Raw genomic sequence first — 20,197 nt, 5'->3', positions numbered from 1 at the left:
ACAACCCACAGAATGGGAGAAAGTATTTGCCAACGAATCAACCAACAAGGGATTAATCTCCATAATATACAAGCAGCTCATGCAGCTCAATATCAAAGAAACAAACAACCCAGTCAAAAATGGGCAGAAGATCTAGATAGACATTTCTCCAAAGACGCCATACAGATGGCTAAAAAGCACATGAAGAGATGATCGTCACTAATTATTAGAGAAATGCAAATCAAAACTACAATGAGGGACTCCCCTGGTGGCGCAGTGGTTAAGAATTGCCTGCCAATGCAGGGGACGTGGGTTCGAGCCCTGGTCCGGGAAAATCCCACATGCCGTGAAGCAACCAAGCCCATTTGCCACAACTACTGAGCCTGCGCTCTAGAGCCAGCGAGCCACAACTACTGAAGCCTGCATGCCACAACTACTGAAGCCTGCGTGCCTAGAGCCCATGCTCCACAAAGAGAAGCCACCGCAATGAGAAGCACACGCACCGCAACGAAGAGTAGCCCCTGCTCACCACAACTAGAGAAAGCCCACGTGCAGCAATGAAGACCCAACACAGCCAAAAATAATAAAAAAAATAAATGAATTTAAAAATAAAAAAACTACAATGAGGTATCACCTCACACCGGTCAGAACGGCCATCATCAAAAAAATCTAGAAACAATAAATGCTGGAGAGGGTGTGGAGAAAAGGCAACCCTCTTACACCGTTGGTGGGAATGTAAACTGGTGCACCCACTATGGAGAACTGTATGGAGGTTCCTTAAAAAACTAAAAATAGAGCTACCATATGATCCCACTCCTGGGCATATATCCAGAGAAAATCATAATTCAAAAAGATGCGTGGGGCTTCCCTGGTGGCGCAGTGGTTGAGAGTCCGCCTGCCGATGCAGGGGACACGGGATCGTGCCCCGGTCCGGGAAGATCCCACATGCCGTGGAGCGGCTGGGCCCGTGACCATGGCCGCTGAGCCTGCGCGTCCAGAGCTTGTGCTCCGCAACGGGAGAGGCCACAACAGTGAGAGGCCTGCGTACCGCAAAAAAGAAAAAAAAAAAAAAGATACGTGTACTTCACTGCAGCACTATTTACAATAGCCAGGACATGGAAGCAACCTAAGTGTCCATCAACAGAGGAATGGATAAAGAAGATGTGACACATATATACAATGTATATATTACTCGGCCATAAAAAAGAAGGAAATAATGCCATTTGCAGTGACATGGATGGACCTAAAGATTGTCATACTGAGTGAAGTCAGTCAGACAAAGATAATATCTTATGTCATCGCTTATATATGGAATCTAAAAATATGGTACAAATGAACCTATCTACAAAACAGAAATATTCTGAGTCACAGATGTAGAAAACAAATGTATAGTTACCAAGGGGGGAGGGAGGGAGGAATAAATTGGAAGGTTGGGATTGACATATACACACATATATAAAATAGATAACTATTAAGAAGCTACTGTATAGTACAGGGAACTCTACTCAACACTCTGTAATAACCTATATGAGAACAGTCTAAAAAAGAGTGGATATATGTATAACTGATTCACTTTGCTGTACAGCAGAAACTAACACAACATTGTAAATCAACTATACTCCAAAAATAATTTTAAAAAATAGATAAATTGAACCTCATCAAAATTACAAACTTTTGTGTACTATAAGACAAGAGAGTGAAAAGATAACCCACAGAAAGGGACAAAATAGTTACAAGTCATATATCTGATAGGGATTAATATCCAGGATAGACAGAGAGTGCCTACAACTGAAGAAGAAAATCTAGACCACACTGAGATACCACTTCATACCTATTAGGACAGCTATGAGGAAGGAGGGAGGGAGGGAGGAAGAAAGGAAGAAAACAAAGAAAAATTGGAAATTACCGAGTATTAGTGTGGATTTGGGAGAAATCGAAACACTTGTGCACAGCTGATGGGAACGCAGAATGGTGCAGCCCCTGCGGAAAAGCGTCTGGCTGTTTGGCCAAGAATATTAGCTCTTGTGGCACGTGTTCACCTTCAAGAAGCACTAAGTTGTTCAACATCACCACAATGCCTGACAAAAGATGACAAAGGAGCGAAGTCCAAAGCCCCAGGGGGTCCTTCAATGCACGTGTTGACCAACGAGGGGGCAAGAACACACAAATCCCCAAGGGCCCATTATCGAAGGAAGGATGTTGGTGGCAGAAGTTTTCAAAAGGTAGAAGAAGAGGTGACACTGCAGAGTGGAGCCTGACACAGAGAACACAGGCTCACAGATGCAAGTAAGACCGAAGCTGCTGTAAGGCCACCTCCCCTAATGGGAAAGACCACCTGGCCCCGGGATCCAGTAGAGGGCAAAGCTCAGGCTGACAGAAGACTGGACAGGGAGTCTCCTAGGGACACAGAACTTGTCTCTCTCCACCACTTGAGGTCACCCGGCGTTTTCACCTGATGCTGAGATGTAAAGGTGCTAAGCAGCGCCTCAACAGCAGTAAGGCCACAATGGGGCCACAAATCTTACATTCCTAAATGAAAGCACGCAGGGCGTCTAGACCATTCAAGATCCAAAAGGCTGCAAATCTTTCTCAAAGTTCTCTCTCATCATCAACAAAAGAGAAACCACTGAATAAAACCCACGGCAACCCAAGTAAATGTCAAAGCAGGACGCTGTGCCCATATTTACAAATGGAATAAAGTATGGACACATTCACAAATGCCACGTATAAGTGGAATACTACTCAGCCATAAAAAAGGATATAGTGGCATTTGCAGCAACATGGAAGGATTTGGAGGGTATTATGCTAAGTGAAATGAGTCAGACAGAGAAAGACAAATACTGTTTGATATCACTTATCCGTGAAATCTAACAAATACAACAAACTAGTGAATATAACAAGAAGACTCACAGATACAGAGAACAAGCTAGTGGCTACCTGTGGGGGGAAAGAGGGGCAATACAGGGGTGGGGAGAGGGGGAGGTACAACCTACTGGGTGTAAGGTGTATTGTACAACATGGGGAACATAGCCAATACTTTGTCATAATTGTAAATGGAGTGTAACCTTTACAAATTATATTAAAAACTGTTTAAGTTCATCTTAAAAAGGGCACAAAATAAATAAAACAAAACAGAATGCCACATATAACAACGTAGGGCTAATCACTAAAAGTTATCAGCAAAATTCTCAGACTAAAGTAATAGCATCAGTAATAACGGCTCTTACAAGGAAGGTAAAGTGTCCTTTTCAGAGAATTTCTAGAGAAAAAGAAACTGAAGATAAAGGGAGAGGAAATGCATCGACTTTAGTACACAAAACAAGGCCCTGACCAGCGGCAGGTGTGCGGCCTGGGAGCTGGACAGAGGTGTGAGTGGTCAGGCGCCACCCACCTCACTGAACTGGAACCTGCATTTAACAGCATCCCCAGGAGATTCGGGGTATCCTGAAGTTGAAGAAGTGCTGTTTTCAGACACTGTTCATATTTAACCTGTGTCCATACCGAAATTTGCCAGTGCCCTCCAGGAAATTAAGTGAAAAACACACATCACTTTTTTTTTTAATTGAGGTATACTTGATTTACCATATTTTATTAGTTTCAGGTGTACAACACAGTGATTCAACATCTTTATAGATTATTCTCCACGTATACTTACTATAAAATATTGGCTATATTCCCTGCGCTGTACAATATATCCTTGAAGCTTATTTATATCACTTCTTTTCCTGGGTGAATGCACGCCACCCCCTCTGCTGCGGTTCCCCTTCCTCCAGAGGAGGCCCCGCTTTCAGGCTAAGTGGGGCGGGCCCAGACGAAGGAGGCAGACAGGCTCCTCCAGCACCTGTCCAAGGATGGATGGAGCAGGTCCTCAGCCATCTGGAGCAGTCTTCAAAACCCTCCCCCAACCTGAGAACGGACCCTCCACTGGGTCTTCCATGGCCACTGGCGCCAAATGTGATTTACAAACAGACCAACAGCCAAGGTGCCACCAGAGCCGCACTCAGAAGCCAGCTCCCAGACGCAGCCAAGGAAATTCCATTCAGGAATTCCTCGAACCCCCAGTGAAAACGAACAGATAGTGGAAGGCCCATTAATTCTATCGAGTGCATTTTTCAGCAGCGAGTGCACATCCTGAGCAACCCTCCAGGGCAGTACCCGTGGTCCCTGCTTCACCCTGACGCCCACGGCGCCCCACAAGGAGAACGCACCTCAGCGTATGGTAGCCGAGTACCCCAAATTTCAAGTAAGTGTTCTTCTGTGGGTCTTCGCCACCCGATGCTCTGGAGTACCAGAGGAAAGCAAAATCCCCATAAGCCACCTGCATCCCCACCCAACACATGGAGCTCGTGGGTCCCAGCTAAAGAGGGGTCATGACCTGCTTCCACTGCACACAGGGACAGCCCCGCAGACGCCACTGAAGGCCCAGGAGCAGAGACGTGCACCAGAGTCAAGGCAGTGGCCTGGTCCCCAGGGGGCCACTTCTAACTGGACCTGAAGCTCAGCACTTTGGGGCATCATCAAAATCCCTGATCGGTCGCTGGTGGCCTTTCATCCTTACAGAGACCAAAGAGCAAAGGCGCCCGCTTCCTGCTCGCTCACCGGGAGGGAGGCCTTTGGCAGCAGAGACAGCAGGACAATAGCTACCTGTGCGCGGTGCCTCCAGTGAGACCTCGATCAACACCCTGGCGGGGACTCCTGCCACCAACCGACAGATGGCAGCTGATCAAAGGGCCAGTCCACGTGTTAACAGGTGATCTGATTGTTTTCTGAAGTGGGCGGGCAAGGAAGTCCCACCTGTGTCTGGAGCAATCAGTTGGACCCCGTCAAGAGGGGGAGGCCTCCCCGACATCTGCCTCACTTGACCTTAATGGTCCAAGAGGTGCCCCCCAATGAGAGCGTAGGCTCACGAGCAAAGACGCAACCCGACCAGATGTGTTTATCCGAGGCTTTGATGCCAGATAACACCCGCCATCGAGGTTAAAGGAAGTCCAGCCAGGCATGGACTTATATACACTACCAAATGTAAAACAGAGAGCTAGTGGGAAGCAGCCGCGTAGCACAGGGAGATCAGCTGGGTGCTTTGTGACCACCTAGAGGGGTGGGATAGGGAGGGTGGGAGGGAGACGCAAGAGGGAGGAGATATGGGGATATATGTATATGTATAGCTGATTCACCTCGTTATACAGCAGAAACTAACACAGGATTGTAAAGCAATTATACTTCCATAAAGATGTTAACAAAAAAAAGAAAAAAAAGAAGCCCAGCCAGGCCTTGGCATCCCATTTTCAGCAGAGAAAAAAGTCCCGTCCTCCCAGAAGCCCCATCTGTTCGTTTCCCCAGCTGGTTCCCACACCCACTGCCCTCCACTCGGCTAAGAGATAGTGCACGGGCTTATCTGGGTGCAGTTACTACTTGTTACACATTAAACAATGAAGATTACAAATGGTTACATAACACCGTCCCCTGGCTAACGTCCACACAGGCCGTGGGAGCCTGGATTCCGGCGGTGGCACGGCCTGAGACCCGTCCAGGAGTCGCTCTTCCGAGAACGCGCGCCCCTCGGAGACCCTCCGTCACCAAAAGGCGCAGCGAGGAGGTGCGCCGCTGACCGCCAGGGCCTGTGCGGGTGATCCCGGGCGGGCCCCTCCCGGCCGGGGCGTGGACCGGAACAGAGCCCACCGTGGGCTGGACTCCGGCCCGCTACGGGTTGTGCCGGAGCCGCCGCACGGGGTCGCTGCGCTCCCGCAGCCAGGGATCCGGTACTAAGGAGTCGGGCGCAGGGCGCAGGGCCGGAGCGCGACCAGGGTCCGCGCGGCTCAGAATAGAAAAACGGATCCTGGGGTCCCGAGCACCCCTAGACACAGCCTAATGTGCTCTAACGCGGAGAAGGGGGGAAGCCAACCCCGCAAGAGTGGGCACCACCCTGCCTCCCAAACGTGCCCGACAGGACTCACCCCATCACCCCATGGCGTGCACACAGGACCCCGCGGCCGAACCCCGGCCCCTGTCCTAGGACCGCACTCCTCCACTGCCAGAGGCCGGCACTTCTAAGGACGGGGCAGACACAGCCTGGTCGAGGCGCCCGACAGGAACCCCAGGACCGAACCCCACGTGACAAGGCCGTGCCCCAAGGCCCCACATCCCCTGGATCCCTGGTTCTCAGGGCAATTCCAAAGGACCCCTTCCTCCCTCCGTTATCCCACCCACAACCCCCAGGGCTACCTCCGCCCTGATGGACAAGGACGCACTGGCCACTGTCAGGTGCCGAAATCCTCCTGACCCACCCGTGAAACCATGCAGAGCCCCGGGTGGGGGGAATCTCAGACGCAACATCAGTCAGACACATGACTGGGCACTCTACTCGCTCCCCTCACCTGGGGGCGGGGGGTCGTGTGCCCACCAAGGCCAGCCGGTTCTGGTTTTCCAGGGTCAGAATCTTTTCAGAGCCCTCCCCAAAATGTCAGAGCAAGAACAGCAAGGAAGGGAAAGGCTGTTTCTTAAAGCCGCAAGTGCAAAGCTATTGGATGTCATGCAGAAAGCGGGGCTCCATTTAAAACAATACAAAGGAAGTAACAGAATTCATCACACACATACAACTATATATACACACATGTGAACACAACCCTGAAACAAACGAAGAAAAAAAGAAGGCTTGGAGTAAGTGACTTGCACAAGGCGACCGAGCTAGTAAGGACACCACAGTCCTCCCTCCCGAGGTGCATGGCGGGAAGGGCTGGATGGCACTCAGAACAGTGAACTTGGAGGCTGAACCGCGTTCACAGGTACGGGGACTGGGGAGCGGGGGACTGGGCTGGGCGGGGCGGGCGGGGGGCAGTGGCATCGAGGTGCCGTGTTCAGACGCACAGAGGAGCCACCAATGTGCAGCTCCCAGGACAAAGTGGCCAGAGGAGGGGCTCCACGGGGAGCAGGGCCACGTTATTTTAATATTTTAAAGTCAATCAAATGACAGCCATGGAGGCCAGTTCTGAGAGCAGCTGAGAAAGGGTATCCAACCCCAGGTGCGAGGCCACCAGCCCGGCCTGGCCTCTCCGGAAGGTGGACATGGTGCGGAGGGAACCGAGGCACAGGACGCAACCCCGAGGATCCAGAGGAAATCACCGCGCTCAGAGATCAACTCTCCTACGGTCCCAGAGCCAGGCACTGCCAGGCGAGACCCAGCTCTCCTTCGGGATCCAGACCTGAGGCCTGTCTGCTGCTCCTCGAGGTGGTGGCTTAGGTGTGCCGGCCTCCCCCACCCCGCTGCTCTCAACCTGGACGTGAGCTCCTTGGCGTGGTCACACGCGCCCCGCAGCCTCTGGGTTGGGAACAGAGGGCCTCCAAAGGGAGTCTTTTAAAAGGCATAAAGGCTGGATGGCGTGCGCTGAACGCCAGGCCAGAAGAGGAGACGGAACCCCACACAGCACAAGGCCCAAGCGTCAGGAGCAAGGAAGCAAGAGGGTTCACAGAAAGTCCAAGGCTCGGCTGGACCCCTCGGGTGCCCCACTCTCACCACCAGCAAGTGGGTTTCTCTCCTGAAGCAGCGACAGGGCTGTGGCCCCTGGTACCACACTGAGCCCAGGTGGTCAGTGCTGCTGATTCTGATGGGACGGCTGACGGCTCCAGGGCTCCCAGGCCCAAATCGTGGGCATGAAAAGAGGCTTCTTCAGACAGTCTGGCCCCTTCCGAGGAGAAAAGACCCAAGACTGGAGCACCGGGGGCTCCCCACACAATGGGGCAACCAGACAGCCGTACCCCGAGGCCCACCATCAGCCTCCCAGGGACGCCTCTGAACGTGGACGGCACAGCAGGGCCCCAGACATCTAAGCAAAGCCTTGAGTCCAAAAGATGAGGGACAAGCGCAATGGGTCAGACACCACCCCATCAGCCTCGCCTGTCTGGGTCTCTGTCTGGCCACTGCTGGGGCGACCACTGGGGCTCAGGCGCGACAAGCCCCAAGGCCTGGGACGGCCTGCCCACGTGGCCTGCACCCAGCACCTGCAGGCTCACGCCCAGGGCTCCATGGAGGGAATGAGCACCGACTGGAAGCTCTTCCCCTCCCCCCTGCCGCCCCCAGGACCGTCTGGGGAATCACAATATGGACCACGGACTCCTCTCACTTGCCCAGGCAGCCGCCTGGGGACCAGCCCCAGGGACCCCCTTCCCTCACCGCTGCCTCCCTAGCCCTGCACGTCCAAATAAAACATAAAACACACCCGCAAGTTCTTGCCTGCCATAGGCTCTGCTTTCTGGGTACGCCAGACCCAAACGTGCAGGAAAATAAATAACGTAAAAATTGGAGAGAAGAAACTATGTAAGAAAAAAAAAAAAAAAAAAAACAGGTAACTAATATATCCAGAAAGAGGTTTAAAAATATAATGCATCTATGAAATCAGAATATTGCGCCATTAAAAGAAGAATAATTATTCAGGGTAACGGTGCTGTGCTATAGGCTTACTGACTGTACCAACAAACGTCCCACTGTGGTGGGGGATGTTGACAGTGGACAGGCTTAAGGGCAGGGGGTTAAATCTCTCCACTTTCTGCTCAGTTTTGCAGTGGATCTAAAACTGCTCCAAAAATTAAAGTCTACATACAAATACTAATCAAAGAAGAAATAAAGAGGTCCTTAGAAATTAAAAATGAAAACAGAAATTTAAAATCCAGTAAAAAGGTTAAACAGTCTAGGTGATATACTCCACAACCTAGAAGAACTCAACAGATTCAGATAGGAGACAAAAGGTAATTAGAGAACCAGTCCGGGCAGCTCACACCCATATAAAAGCAATCCTAGAAAGAAAGAAGAGGAAGATGGGAAAAAAAAAGAAATGAAAGAATTAATTCAAAAACAGGTCCCAGCCCCAAGGATCTGAGTTCCCAGCTTGAAGGGGCTCTTGATGTACCCTGCACGATAGACGTAGACACCCAACCAGGCACATCTACAAGGGATTTCTGAATAAAGGCACAAAGAGAAAATCCTACAAGCTTCCAGACATGAAAAAAAAAAGAAGGAAAAAGAAAAAACACTGAGGAGTGAAGAGTACAATAAGGACATTTTCAGACACGCAAGGTCTCAAAAAACTTGCATGCACCTCTTTTTTGGAAGCTATTATGGAATGGTCTCCATCAAATTGTGGGAAGAAACCAGGAAAGAGGAATCATGAGAGCCAGGAAAAGAACAAAGGGCCTGCTCAGGATGAGGGAGGAGGAAGCGGCCGGGATAAAGCTGAGCAGGGAGCCTGGAGGGCAGCCAGGCACCTGGGGACGAAAGGCACACAAGAGGCTGCTTCCCAAAGACACAACTGGCTGGATAACTACGGTGTCTGAGAGAATATTTGCACACCTGTGTCAGCTTGGAGTGGAGGTGGGGGTCAAGAGTGATACGTACCTAAACTACTAAGCAAATGCAAATACAACTCCGGAAGAAAGCAAGACGTCCTGCAAGACAGAGAAAGTGGTCACAGCACACTACCTGGCTCCACCAGCAATGTTTAGGGCTGTTGCCGTGGCGTCAGCACAATCTCACCACAGAGACGACGGGACACAGGAAGCACATACCGGGCAGGGTGATGTGGGACAGGTCGGCGTCCTCGCCCCCTAAGCATGGACGTCAAAGAATCCCGAGGGCAGCCGGGGTCTGCGAGGGTGGAGAGGCAGCAAGGGAGGTAACAAGGAACGACAATACATGGTACAGACGTCTGCTTAGAAACATGGAGGCGAATACAGAAAAGGTCGGCTGCCAAGCCTGGTTACTTCTGGGGAACGGACTCTGTGAACTATGGACATTTATCACTGATTAAAGAAACTAAATTTCCAAAGTCTGCCCTGGGTGTTGAGGGATTAGAAAGCCAGTGACCCCTCAAACGGACAGAACTTGCTCGGGAAGGCCAGGAAAGCAGAAGACGGGGCCCCGCCTGGGGAGAGGAGGACAGGACACAGGCTGGCCGTGTGCACCGCGGCCCTGCAGGCCCCGCGGCGGGGAGAAGGGCCACGACGTGCCTGCAGTTAAGGAGCGGCCCGACTCGGGAGCAAGAGGCTGTCCTGCCTTCCCCCTCCTCCGCTAGGGAGATGCCATGAAGGTCTCACGCGCTCCTTTATCTAGAAACATCCTGGAGGGGTCTCCATGAGATCTACACAGTTCAGAGGAGCACAGTGGCCTTCCAGAACGAGCAGCTTGGAGGCCCTTGGGTAGCATACTCACAGGCTGAGCTGGTGCATCCAGGACATCAGCCAGCTCAGCCTCCCAGCCCACGGGAAGATTCCTAAGCAGGGTCCTGGCTCTAGCGCAGGCATCACCCTCGGGCCAGGGGAGCCCCCCCACATGCATGACGCTGCCATACAAACTCCTGGATTTAAACGTCCCTCAGTTCACAGTAGCGTTTTGGTCACGAGGAGTTTCTTGGAGCAGGGAACCCTAAGATTACTCTTAGATATGGGGCATAATAAAAGTCTTTAGATTAAAGGATGTTTGCAACTCATAAAAGGTTGGAAGAAGACACTCCCAGGGATGAAAGTTTCCAAAAACAATAAGGAAACCAAAGGCGCAGCTGGCTGGAGAAGTGAGTACTCGGTGTCTCTCTCCTCTGAGAAGCATCTCAAGTGTGACCCAGGCTAGCTGAAGGCCCCTCCCTGTTGGCGCCCACCTGACAGGGGTCTTTAGGTGCCCCCCGGCTTCTCTCTTACAGAGTGAGACACCGGAGGGCTCACAGACAGGGCCGGACGGGAGGCCGCCGGGCAGTTCCGGGGGCAGCGCGAAGACAATGGAGGGTCCCAGCTGCCCACCTGGCTTTTAGTTGTGGCGACAGTAACACAGCGAAGAAGGACAGACACAGCCACCTCCTCCCGTGCCAGGTGCTTTCTGAGCCCACGTTACTAGGCGAGACTGCAGCCGCTGGGGCCCGGGCCCACTGACCCGGCCCGAAAACCCAGCCGGACTTCAGGGAGCGGCAGGGCTGCCCAGCACACAGCCCTCGGACAGGGCGCAGGAACTGCTCCCTGGGGCAAAGGCAGCCCGTCAGGACCGGCAGTCCACGTGCATTTCAGTCCCAGCTGGGCTAAGCGTCTCTGCAGACTCCAGACCCCGGGGTCCTGGAGACAGACACCGTGCCTGCACCGAGCGGTCTCCACGCAGACGCCCAGCGCCACAGCCGGTCTGAGCCCGTGCAGCTCAGCCACTGCCCATGTCTTGCTCCTGGTCACAAAGAACCAGTTTTTGACGCCTGCTCTTCCCCGTGGTCTGCGGCCAGGCGAGGTCTCCATCCCACTTGTCCGCCTCTGCGCATAGCATCCTACCCGCGGGCAGTTCAAACTGTCGGCTGCTCAGCAGCCAGGAGAGGCTTCTCGCTCCCAGTGACTGGCGCTCAAAGCCAGTTTCAGTCAGTGCCACAAGGTTTTGCACAGCTAACGGGTGCAGAGACAAAACTACAAAAAAAGCAGAGTCTCCCATCCGATTACTAGAGAGACCTTGCACGTTCACAGGAAGCAGCATAACCAAGCCAACGAGCTGCTCTGAGACAGGCTCAGTGTCACAGAAGCAGTGTCTCTGAGCCCTCACACGTGCCACATGCCAAGGTACACACGATCCCAAAGGCACCCCACCCTCCCTACAGGTCAGCACCCCTGTGACTCTCATTTTACCAATAAGCTTAGTCAACCCGCTCACCCAGCTAGTAAACGGAAGAACCAGGCGTCTACCCGGGCAAAGCAAAAGGGAGCAAGATGTCTTTTTTTTTTTTTTTTTTTTAAGACAATCAGCTTCACGAATGTTTTCAGGCACTGCAATTTGTGACAATCAAAACAGTCTTCTAATCTCCCCCCAATCCATATGTAAATTCAAGGGTGGAAAAACTAGGCACAATATCCTAGTTTTCCCAGTGGCATCCAGTCATTACCCACCAAGTTCATCCCATGCATTCCGGGCAGGGATTCTAAAGCAAGACTCTGACTTAAGGGGCAGAGAAGCTATTTCCACCTCAACACCCATCCCTTTCACAAATGGACAAAAGAGCACTTGGGCAAGCAAGGCTTCTCTCATTCTCAAGCCCACCTCTCCCACTACACGAGCAGAAAGGGACAGCTTTCTGGCGTCGGTATATCCCCAAAGCGGAAAGTCACAAGCACTCACTTCTACCTCTGGGACGATTTTTGATAACTCTGGGACATGGCTTTTCTTGTTGCCAGCTCAAAAAACAGTCATACCGTGCCTTACATTATTAAAGAAAAGCCAGCAGCCTGGTGATTTTAAGCTTCACCTGCTTTCATCTCCTTACACCTAACAAGATCCATGGTCACCAGGAGCGCAGACGCTGGACGGAGACGGTGGGGGGACGGACAGCTCCCCAGAAATGTGCCATAAAACACCAACACAAAGTAAACACCAGCCAGCGCCTGAATGGGTGTGATCAGTTATAAATACTAAAGTTAGCACACGGGCCTTGTAGGAGGCTCCCAGATCCCCAAAACACCAGTTTGCCAAGCCTTGCCAACCAAGCCGCTTGATTGCCCTAACGTCTTCCATAATCTCCCATACATCCACAGTTAAGCAAAAAGTAAAGACAGGTGAAATAAATTCTCAATTGGCAGGAAAAGTTTTAGTTAAATTCTGAACATATGACTGATTACTTAAAAGAACGGCATAGCAAATGTTTTCTCCTTATGGGCCCACACGATTCCACCTTGGTTTAACGGCCTGAGAAACAGACACAGGGATCACACCCCGAGCTGCAAACGCACACGCTTCTCCCCATGAAGCAGGACAGAATTCCCTGCGGGCAGTCTCACAGTTCTGAGAGGCAGGCCAGCCAGCCGCTGTGCATGGTTCTCTTCCCCTGTGGTTAAGAGTTGGACAGAACCCCAAGGAAATAAGTTTCTTAAATTATGTCGCCTTGAAAGCATTAGGTTTTATCAAATACACCAACCTAGAATTTCTAAAGCTGTCAGATGAGGGTGAAGGCACGGTAGACAGCTTTGTTCAAGCAGGAGTCTGGTTTCTGTATGTTGTAACGTCTTAGACCAGCTTCATCATCCAAATCAAAAGTTCGGGGAACAGCTCTTAGGAGTCTGGCTTTGTTCCTCTCTCGCGTTTGAGGGTCAGTGGCCACAGAGATGGTCACTGTAACTGGGCCAGGGCTGCCCCAGGTTCCGATCCTGGCAGCCACCACCCTACAAGCCCTGGACGAGTAGCTGGCACGAACATGCCCAGCTCCGCGTTCCTGGACCGCAGTGAAAGGCATTTTGCCCAGTCCAATGCTGCCCCCAAAGCAGCGGAGACCATGGGCAATACGCAATACATGACTTTAGCGGGACACAGCTTTTATTAAAACATGATTTTAATTACAATAAACGTAACTACTGTTTCAGACTCATTAGTTCGTGGGTATCAAAGTTTCCTCCCAGAATAAATGTGGATTTAAGCACAAAAAGTGAGTGGACAAAAGAAGGCATTGATAATATCCTGGTGATAGGGCAAAAATCTGGAAGGCTGGGAGCCCCGGGAATGGTAACAGAGCCTCCTGGTTCTCTGGGTGTGTGACGGGCACGGGGAAGGGCCGTTTCTCTTTTAGAGGCAGATGCACCTGTACAGAAGGATGAACCTAACAGAGCTTAAAAAAAAAAAAAAAAAAAAAAACCAAAGCTTAGGCTCTGGTGATAACTCTGGCACTTGCTGGCCCCGTGACCCTGGGCATGCCAATTAATCTCATGAGCCTCAGTTTCCATGCCTGTAAAATGGGTAGCAGGAGGCTGCAGAGGATTAACAGCAGTTAGGGTTTGAACGTGTCTCGCAAAATGTGAAATGCTACAGAAGTATCCCTCGCTACACAGTTCTCAATTTCGCAAGCAGCTTGCTGGGTGTGTGACTCTCTCTGTCCTCAAATTCTCTGCCTGTAATCCTGGGATTGGCCTGTGTGGTCCTTCCCTTTCAAGGGCCCTCAGTAAAACTCAAATATTACATGCAGTAACCCTAGAGTTCTGATTTTTAACCGAAAAACGCAGTCCTCTACCATCATTCCTGGAAACACTTTGGTTTCAGAGCTTTCTCCCTAATTAAATACTACCGTAAAAGACACCACCATCGCCAGAAATCAGAATTTCTTTTGCTACAGAAACCTAGATCCTATCCATTTTCCCTCCTGGAGAGCACGAAGGGAACTCTAGGTCAACTCTTGTGAAAACCGTCCCGCTTGGGGCTGTAAACCCCAGTCAACGCCTGTTGCCGTGCTAACAACATGTGTTCCTAGTAAAACTCTGCGAAACGTTAGAGAGAGAACCATTTCTGAAACTCGGGGGCTCCAAACGGCTGAATCAGCATTTTCAGAAACAAAGTGTCCTGGGCCTGGCCTCGTAAACAGCAGCAAAGAGAAAGTTGTGCAATAACGCGTGTTTACTCACGAGCGCTACTTGTTTGGGTCTTTTCTTCGCATCTCTTGAATGAAGCTGGGGACAACGTTTGCAAGAAAGCAGCCGAAAAGGTCCGGGCCCGAGCCTAGTCACCTGTGGCTCCCCTACGTGACCCACCGCCTCGTCAATGCAAACGACAGAAAGTTGGCGTTTCTTCCAACCCCAAGACAAGACGAACACAATAAAAAGTGGAGAATACCCTCATTTCCATAACGCACATGCTCGAGGGCCGTCGCCAGGCAGGCGTGAGGAGAGGAGATCGCAGAGGCCGAGAGTTGCATCAGAAACTGCCTTCTGTGAACAGCACGGCTCTTATCACATTTCCCCGGCTGGAGGGCCGCTAACCCGCACGCCCTCGACTTGGGGTTAGGCCCGGGCAGCGGGGTCACCGGCAGAACCAGAGGGAAAGATCCCAGGCCCGGGCGCGCTCCGGCTCGGGAGGGTCCGGCCCCACCGCCCGGGAGCGGGCGCACCGGGGGCTGCAGGGGCGCGCGGCGCTCACTCTCCGGGCGGCCCGGGAGCGCGGCCTTGGCCCTGACCGCCCGGCGACGCGGCCCCCACCCCCGCCCCAGTCCCGGTCCGGCCCGCGAGCCGCCGGCGTCGGACAGGAGGGCTCCAGCGGGCGCCGCCCGGGCTCCCCTGCTCCCAGGGGTCGCCGACGTCGCGCGCCGCGCCCGGTCCCCGCCCTCGCGCGCCGCAGACCCCGGCCCGAGGCGACGCCCTTCCGCCCGCCGCGCCCCCGCGGCGCCCGGCGTCCCCGGCCCGGGCGGCCCGCGCACAGACAATGACGCCGGGGCTGCCGCCCGCCCGCCGGCCGGCCACAAAGTAACTTGGCGCCGCGCTAGCCGCCCAACTCCGTACCTGCCGCGGCGCCGCTCCCGGCCGCCTCCGCCTGGCCGCCCGCGACCCTCGGCGCGGCCGGGGCGGCGCGGGTCCCGCGGGGCGAGGGCGGCGCGCAGGGCGGTCCCGGCCCCCGCGCGCCGCCGCCCGGGGACCGCGCGCAAACTTTGGGCTCCGCGCGGGGCTCCGCGGCCTCCGAGCGCCCAGCCCGCCGCGGCGCGCCGCTCGCGTCCCTCCCTGCCTCCTCCCGGCCTCCCCACCCCCTCGATGGGCTTTAAACCCGCCCGGCCCCGCCCGCCGCCGCCGCTGCCGCCGCCGCCGCCGCCTCAGCCTCCGCCTCCGCCGCCTCCGCCGCCTCCGCCTCCTCCCCCGGTCGCTTTTCCTGCTCCTCCTCCCGCCGCCGCCGCCGCCGCCCGGACCGCTCGGGGGCGCCAGCGCGGGCGGGGCCGCGGCCTGGGCGCAGGGCGGGGCGCGGGGGGCGCGGGGCCGGAGCTCCCGGAGGCCGCTGCTGCTGCCGGGGGCCGGCGCGGGAAGCTGGGGACCCGCAGCCGGGCGGGGGCGCCGGGACGCCTCGTCCCGCCCCCGGGACCCCCGGACGCGGGACCCCGACCACCCAGGCTGGGGCGTCCGCGAAACACACATCGGACCTGTCCTGGAAGGCAATTTGCAAGCGAATTCTTTGAAACTCAGGAAGGAACTGTGCGGCCTCGATCCTTCGTCCCGGGCGCAGCGAGAGGACAGGACGGAGGAGAGGTGGCTGCACGGGCTGTGCCGTGGGCTGCGGTCCCTCCCGGGACGGGAAACCTGGGCTCGAGTGTCCGCTCGCCGCCAGCCGGGTCTGGAGCCTAGACTCTCTCGTAGCCACGGTTTTCCCATCTGAGTGCCAGCACCGGAGCGTGGGTGGAGTGGGAGGCCCTGCATATTTTCTTAATGCCACCGGGCCTCAAAGTCCTTATCTTTGAAATGGGCTAATAAGCCCGCCTCCGAGTGATGTCCTGGGGGTTAAATGAGGTGTTGCTTGCAACATAAAGGGACTGGTAAGAAGGAACCCCTGAATTCGTGGAAGCCATTGTCATTAATATGATTATTAACCTCTCTACCGAATCAAAATTATAATACAAATAGGATAATAATAATTATGTCTTTCTGGGATTTGATGTTATAAAAGCAGCTGCAGGAATAGCTTACCTTTACTCAGCATGCCTTTTGTGCCCAACTTTCATTAATCCTCTTATTTAACCCTCTGAACTTGTCACTAGGAGATGCCCACTGCACAGACTAGGAAACCAAATCTCCCAGAGGTTAGATAACTTGCGGAAGGTCAAGTAGCTGGTAAGTGCAGAATAAGGATTCTGCCAAAACCCTTTAGGGCACTTTTTATAGCTCTTGTTTTTCCCACCTTTGGCCTGATTTATCCATGAAAGTTCATCCTTTCTTGTAACTGAAATAAGCCTCCAGAAAATATCTCCCCACTGGTCCAAGTTCAGAAAACCACAAGGATGAAAATCTAGAGACACTAATGTGAAGGAGCTTAGTTCCTGGAAGAACCAAACTGAGCATAAAGACTCCTGCTGTAGACAAAGGATCCAGAGCAAATTAAAGAAGAGGAAAAAAGAGTTGGGCCACTTGTCGAAAGTTGTATGAGCTTTGACTCTTACAGCTTTGCCAAAGGCTCCAATTAGCAAGGAGAACCTGCACCAGCCGGAAAGCCTGATACTCAGCGGGCTTTAATAGATATTTGAAAAGCACTTTATACATAGCCATTTTTTCCTGAATCATTTGTAGGTAAGTTCCATACCCTATTATAACCCCTCACCCCTGTATATTTTGATATGTCTTTCCTATGAGTGAGTAGGGATGTTATCTTACGTAATCACAGTACAGTTACCAAATTCGTAGCTTTATATTGATAAAATATGTGTATCTATTCTTGGTCCATATTCCAGTTTTGCCGGTTGGTCTGACCATGTCTTTTATAGTATTTCTTTCCCCTCCATCCCAAGATCCTCCACTGTAGGGTCAGGTATCGTATTTAGCTGTCTGAAAGCGCATGGGTTTTCAAACATTACTCTTCACGGAGAAGCGATGGAAATAAATGTCCTCAAGTGTTTTCGTGGTAACAGCAATCCCCAGAATTCCTCGGACAGGCCCTCATTCCCCACATTGCCCAGCTCCGCATAGACCTTGCATGATCCTTCTGGGCAGGGCCCACTCAGCACCACTACATGATCCAAGTTCATGAACTTGTCACTCTGGTTGTGGCTGTAGAAGCTGCAGCTGTCCCCTGTGTGGCGATCCGGGCCAGCCGATCCTGTGGGCAGACTGCAGCTTAGTGCCTTCCCCTGCTGCAGATTCTAAATGCCCCCGGGCCGCGTTCTCCTGTTCAGTAGGATGGAAGCTGCCACCGTGCAGTACAGCCACGCAGGATGCAAATTACCCTGGAGAACCAGCCAGGCGGTGTGGCTTTGGGCTCAAGAGCTTCACTTGAGGGAAAAGCACTGGCAGCAGATAGGTGTCAGGACAGAAAATGGGATTTCGTGACCGTGAGGAATTCAATTATCCAAGGATGTGCTATAGAGGCTCCTTCAGCTGGAAGTCGAGAATTTGATAGACTAATTATAATGAGGAATGAATTGATGAATACCTTCTCCCCTGTTGACGGTGGGCACGGGACAAGGATAACTAGAAACTGCTCCCTAGCGCCATCCCAGCAGGGGGAGTGCCTGGCGCCCAGTGGGCGCTCTGGGGAAATGTCATCCACCACTGGGAAGCAACATCCTGCAAGTGAATGCATCAGCAGAGCGAATGCACGGAGGACGGGAATGCTGCGCCCTGGGGCCTGGGCTCCGGCTCAAACATTGCCAACAGCCCTGATGAAGGAAAAGAGAAGGAGGTGAATGGCACCGTGACAGTGAAATGCTCTGGCCAGAGTGGCCTGACCTCACTCCCACTCCTGAGGGGGGAGGCCAGGCCTACGGCCCCACTGGACACAGGCGGGTGCACCAGGAAGGCAGTGCTGGAAACCGGTGGTCAGCGGTAAGGACTGGTGGGGGCGGGACCCACCCACCCGCAGTCAGGATAAGAAATACAGGCTGCCCCTGGCATACAGAGGTGGGGAGCCTGGCAGCATTCCAGGAGGGCTTCCTAGAGGCCGCAGTGCCCCAGCGAGTCCCAGAGTATCCAAGATGGTCAGTTCCACAAAGCGGGACCCAAAGAAAAGTCCTCTCAAATGGAGGCAGACTTCCGGGCCTACCAGAGCCAAGCAAGAACTTACCAAGTAGTTGCATCTCATCATAAAATACCGGGCCAGAGCAAACGAGGGCGTCAGGGGGCTTGACAAGACACCAGGATGCAAAGATAAGGAGGGACTTCTCTGTCATGCTCCGGCGTTTCTACTTTATCCCAAAGGTGGTGGGAGGGTCCGATCTGCCTGTTTGGGGTCCACCGGCACAGTTTCCCCCCATGTGGAACTGTCCCTAGTCCCCCAATACCCACACCCTTCTTTGGTCTCTACACAGCAATTGATGACACTTGGCCCAAGGTGTGTGTTTGCTGGTGGGTGGAAGGACGGACGTGCCAGCCAGATGTCTGCACCTGGGATCCGCAGGGGGTCTGGCCCCGGAGACCAGGTGAGGAACAACTGACTGCTCCAGGCTCAGTCTGTGAAGGGAGAGGCTGAAAGTCAGCCCCAGACACATGCCCTCTTTCTCCTGTCTCCCTGAGCCTGGGCTCCTGTACCTCTTGTGTCCAATTTCCATGAAACCCATTTTCCTTATGATGTCTTAATATATAAAACTCTCCTTTTCCTGAGGAAGCTTGAATCAGATGACTTTACAACCAGGTAGTCACCTGAAGGATGTTTCTTAAGTCTGTTTTTTTTTGAGATTTAATTTGCCTTCAGAAAAATTCATATTTTGCAGCGTTTTGTAAAGGTGTACGCTTGTGTTACCATGACATCAGTGAAGATGTAAAACAATTTCATCTCCCGCAAAGGTTCCCTCGTGCCCCTTCCCCACACCCAGAAGCCACTGAGCTGCTTTCTGTCCTCATGATTTGCCTTTTCAAGATAGTCACATGAATGGAATCACACAGTATGCAGCCTTTGGATTCATCCATGTCGATCCGTGAATCAACAGCTTGTTCCTTTTCAATGCTGATTACTATTCCGTGTATGGATGTTCCTCAATTTGTTCATCCATTCACTAGCTGATGGACGTTTGGGCTAGTCCCAGTTTGGGATAATTATGAATAAAAAGGCTACGCGGGTTTTTCGGGGAGCGTAAGCAGGAGCGAGATCTCGGGGTCAAATGAAATGTGTTTAACTTTGTAAGAAATTGCCAGGCTGTTTTCAAACTGACTGTGCCATTTGCATGTGCACCAAAAAACATGTGTTTCAGTTGTTCTGTGTCTTGATCAGCACTTGGTGTTGTCAGCCTTTTTAATTTTAGCCATCCTGGCTGGTATGTAATGATGTCTCATTCTGATTTTAATTCACGTTTTCCTCACGGCAAATAACATGGAGCACTTTTTCATGTGCTTACTTGCTATACATATACATTCTTTTCTGAAGTTTAGATCTCTGGCCGGTTTTTTTTTTTACAGCTTGTTTTCTTATCATTGAGTTCTGAACATTCTTTATATATTCTGCATACCTGTACTTTAGCAGATATGTGTTTTGCAAATATATTCTCCCAGACTTTTTCATTTTTTAACAGTATCTTTCAAAGAACAGAAGTTTTTCATTTTGTGGGTTAAAATTTATCAATTTATCCTTTTGTATCCCATCTAAGAAATTCTTCCCTAACCCAGGATTGCAACAAGTTTCTCCTATGTTTTCTCCTAGAAGTTTTACAGTTTTTAAGGTCTACACTTAGCTCTGTAATCCAATATGAGTTAACTTTTATAGATGACGTGAGGTGAGGGTCAAGGTTTGGTTTGGTTTTGCATGCAGATGTCTACCTGCTCCACTGGGTGACTTGCAAGA

At 52.4% G+C, this 20,197-nt stretch overlaps 1 protein-coding gene across 4 annotated transcripts in view; it reads right to left on the bottom strand.

Moving 5' to 3' along the window:
• GRB10 (growth factor receptor bound protein 10) overlaps window positions 1-15,304 on the bottom strand; it is a 191,044-nt gene extending 175,740 nt beyond the window's left edge. For 2 of the 4 annotated variants that reach the window (XM_082632732.1, XM_082632734.1), the window contains exon 1: window positions 15,235-15,304. The gene's annotated coding sequence lies outside the window, so the exon portion shown is untranslated. Of the gene's footprint in view, window positions 1-14,364; window positions 14,518-14,591; window positions 14,889-15,234 lie in introns of those variants that run through there. The other 2 variants (XM_082632733.1, XM_082632735.1) reach the window with 2 other exon arrangements.
• Between the last annotated feature and the right edge of the window lie 4,893 nt (window positions 15,305-20,197).

The sequence above is a fragment of the Mesoplodon mirus genome (genome assembly GCF_964341445.2).
Source record: "Mesoplodon mirus genome assembly, chromosome: 9".
Taxonomy (NCBI): Eukaryota; Metazoa; Chordata; class Mammalia; order Artiodactyla; family Ziphiidae; genus Mesoplodon; species Mesoplodon mirus.
The sequence above is the reverse complement of the archived record's forward strand: the minus strand, read 5'-3'. Positions and strand labels throughout refer to the sequence as shown.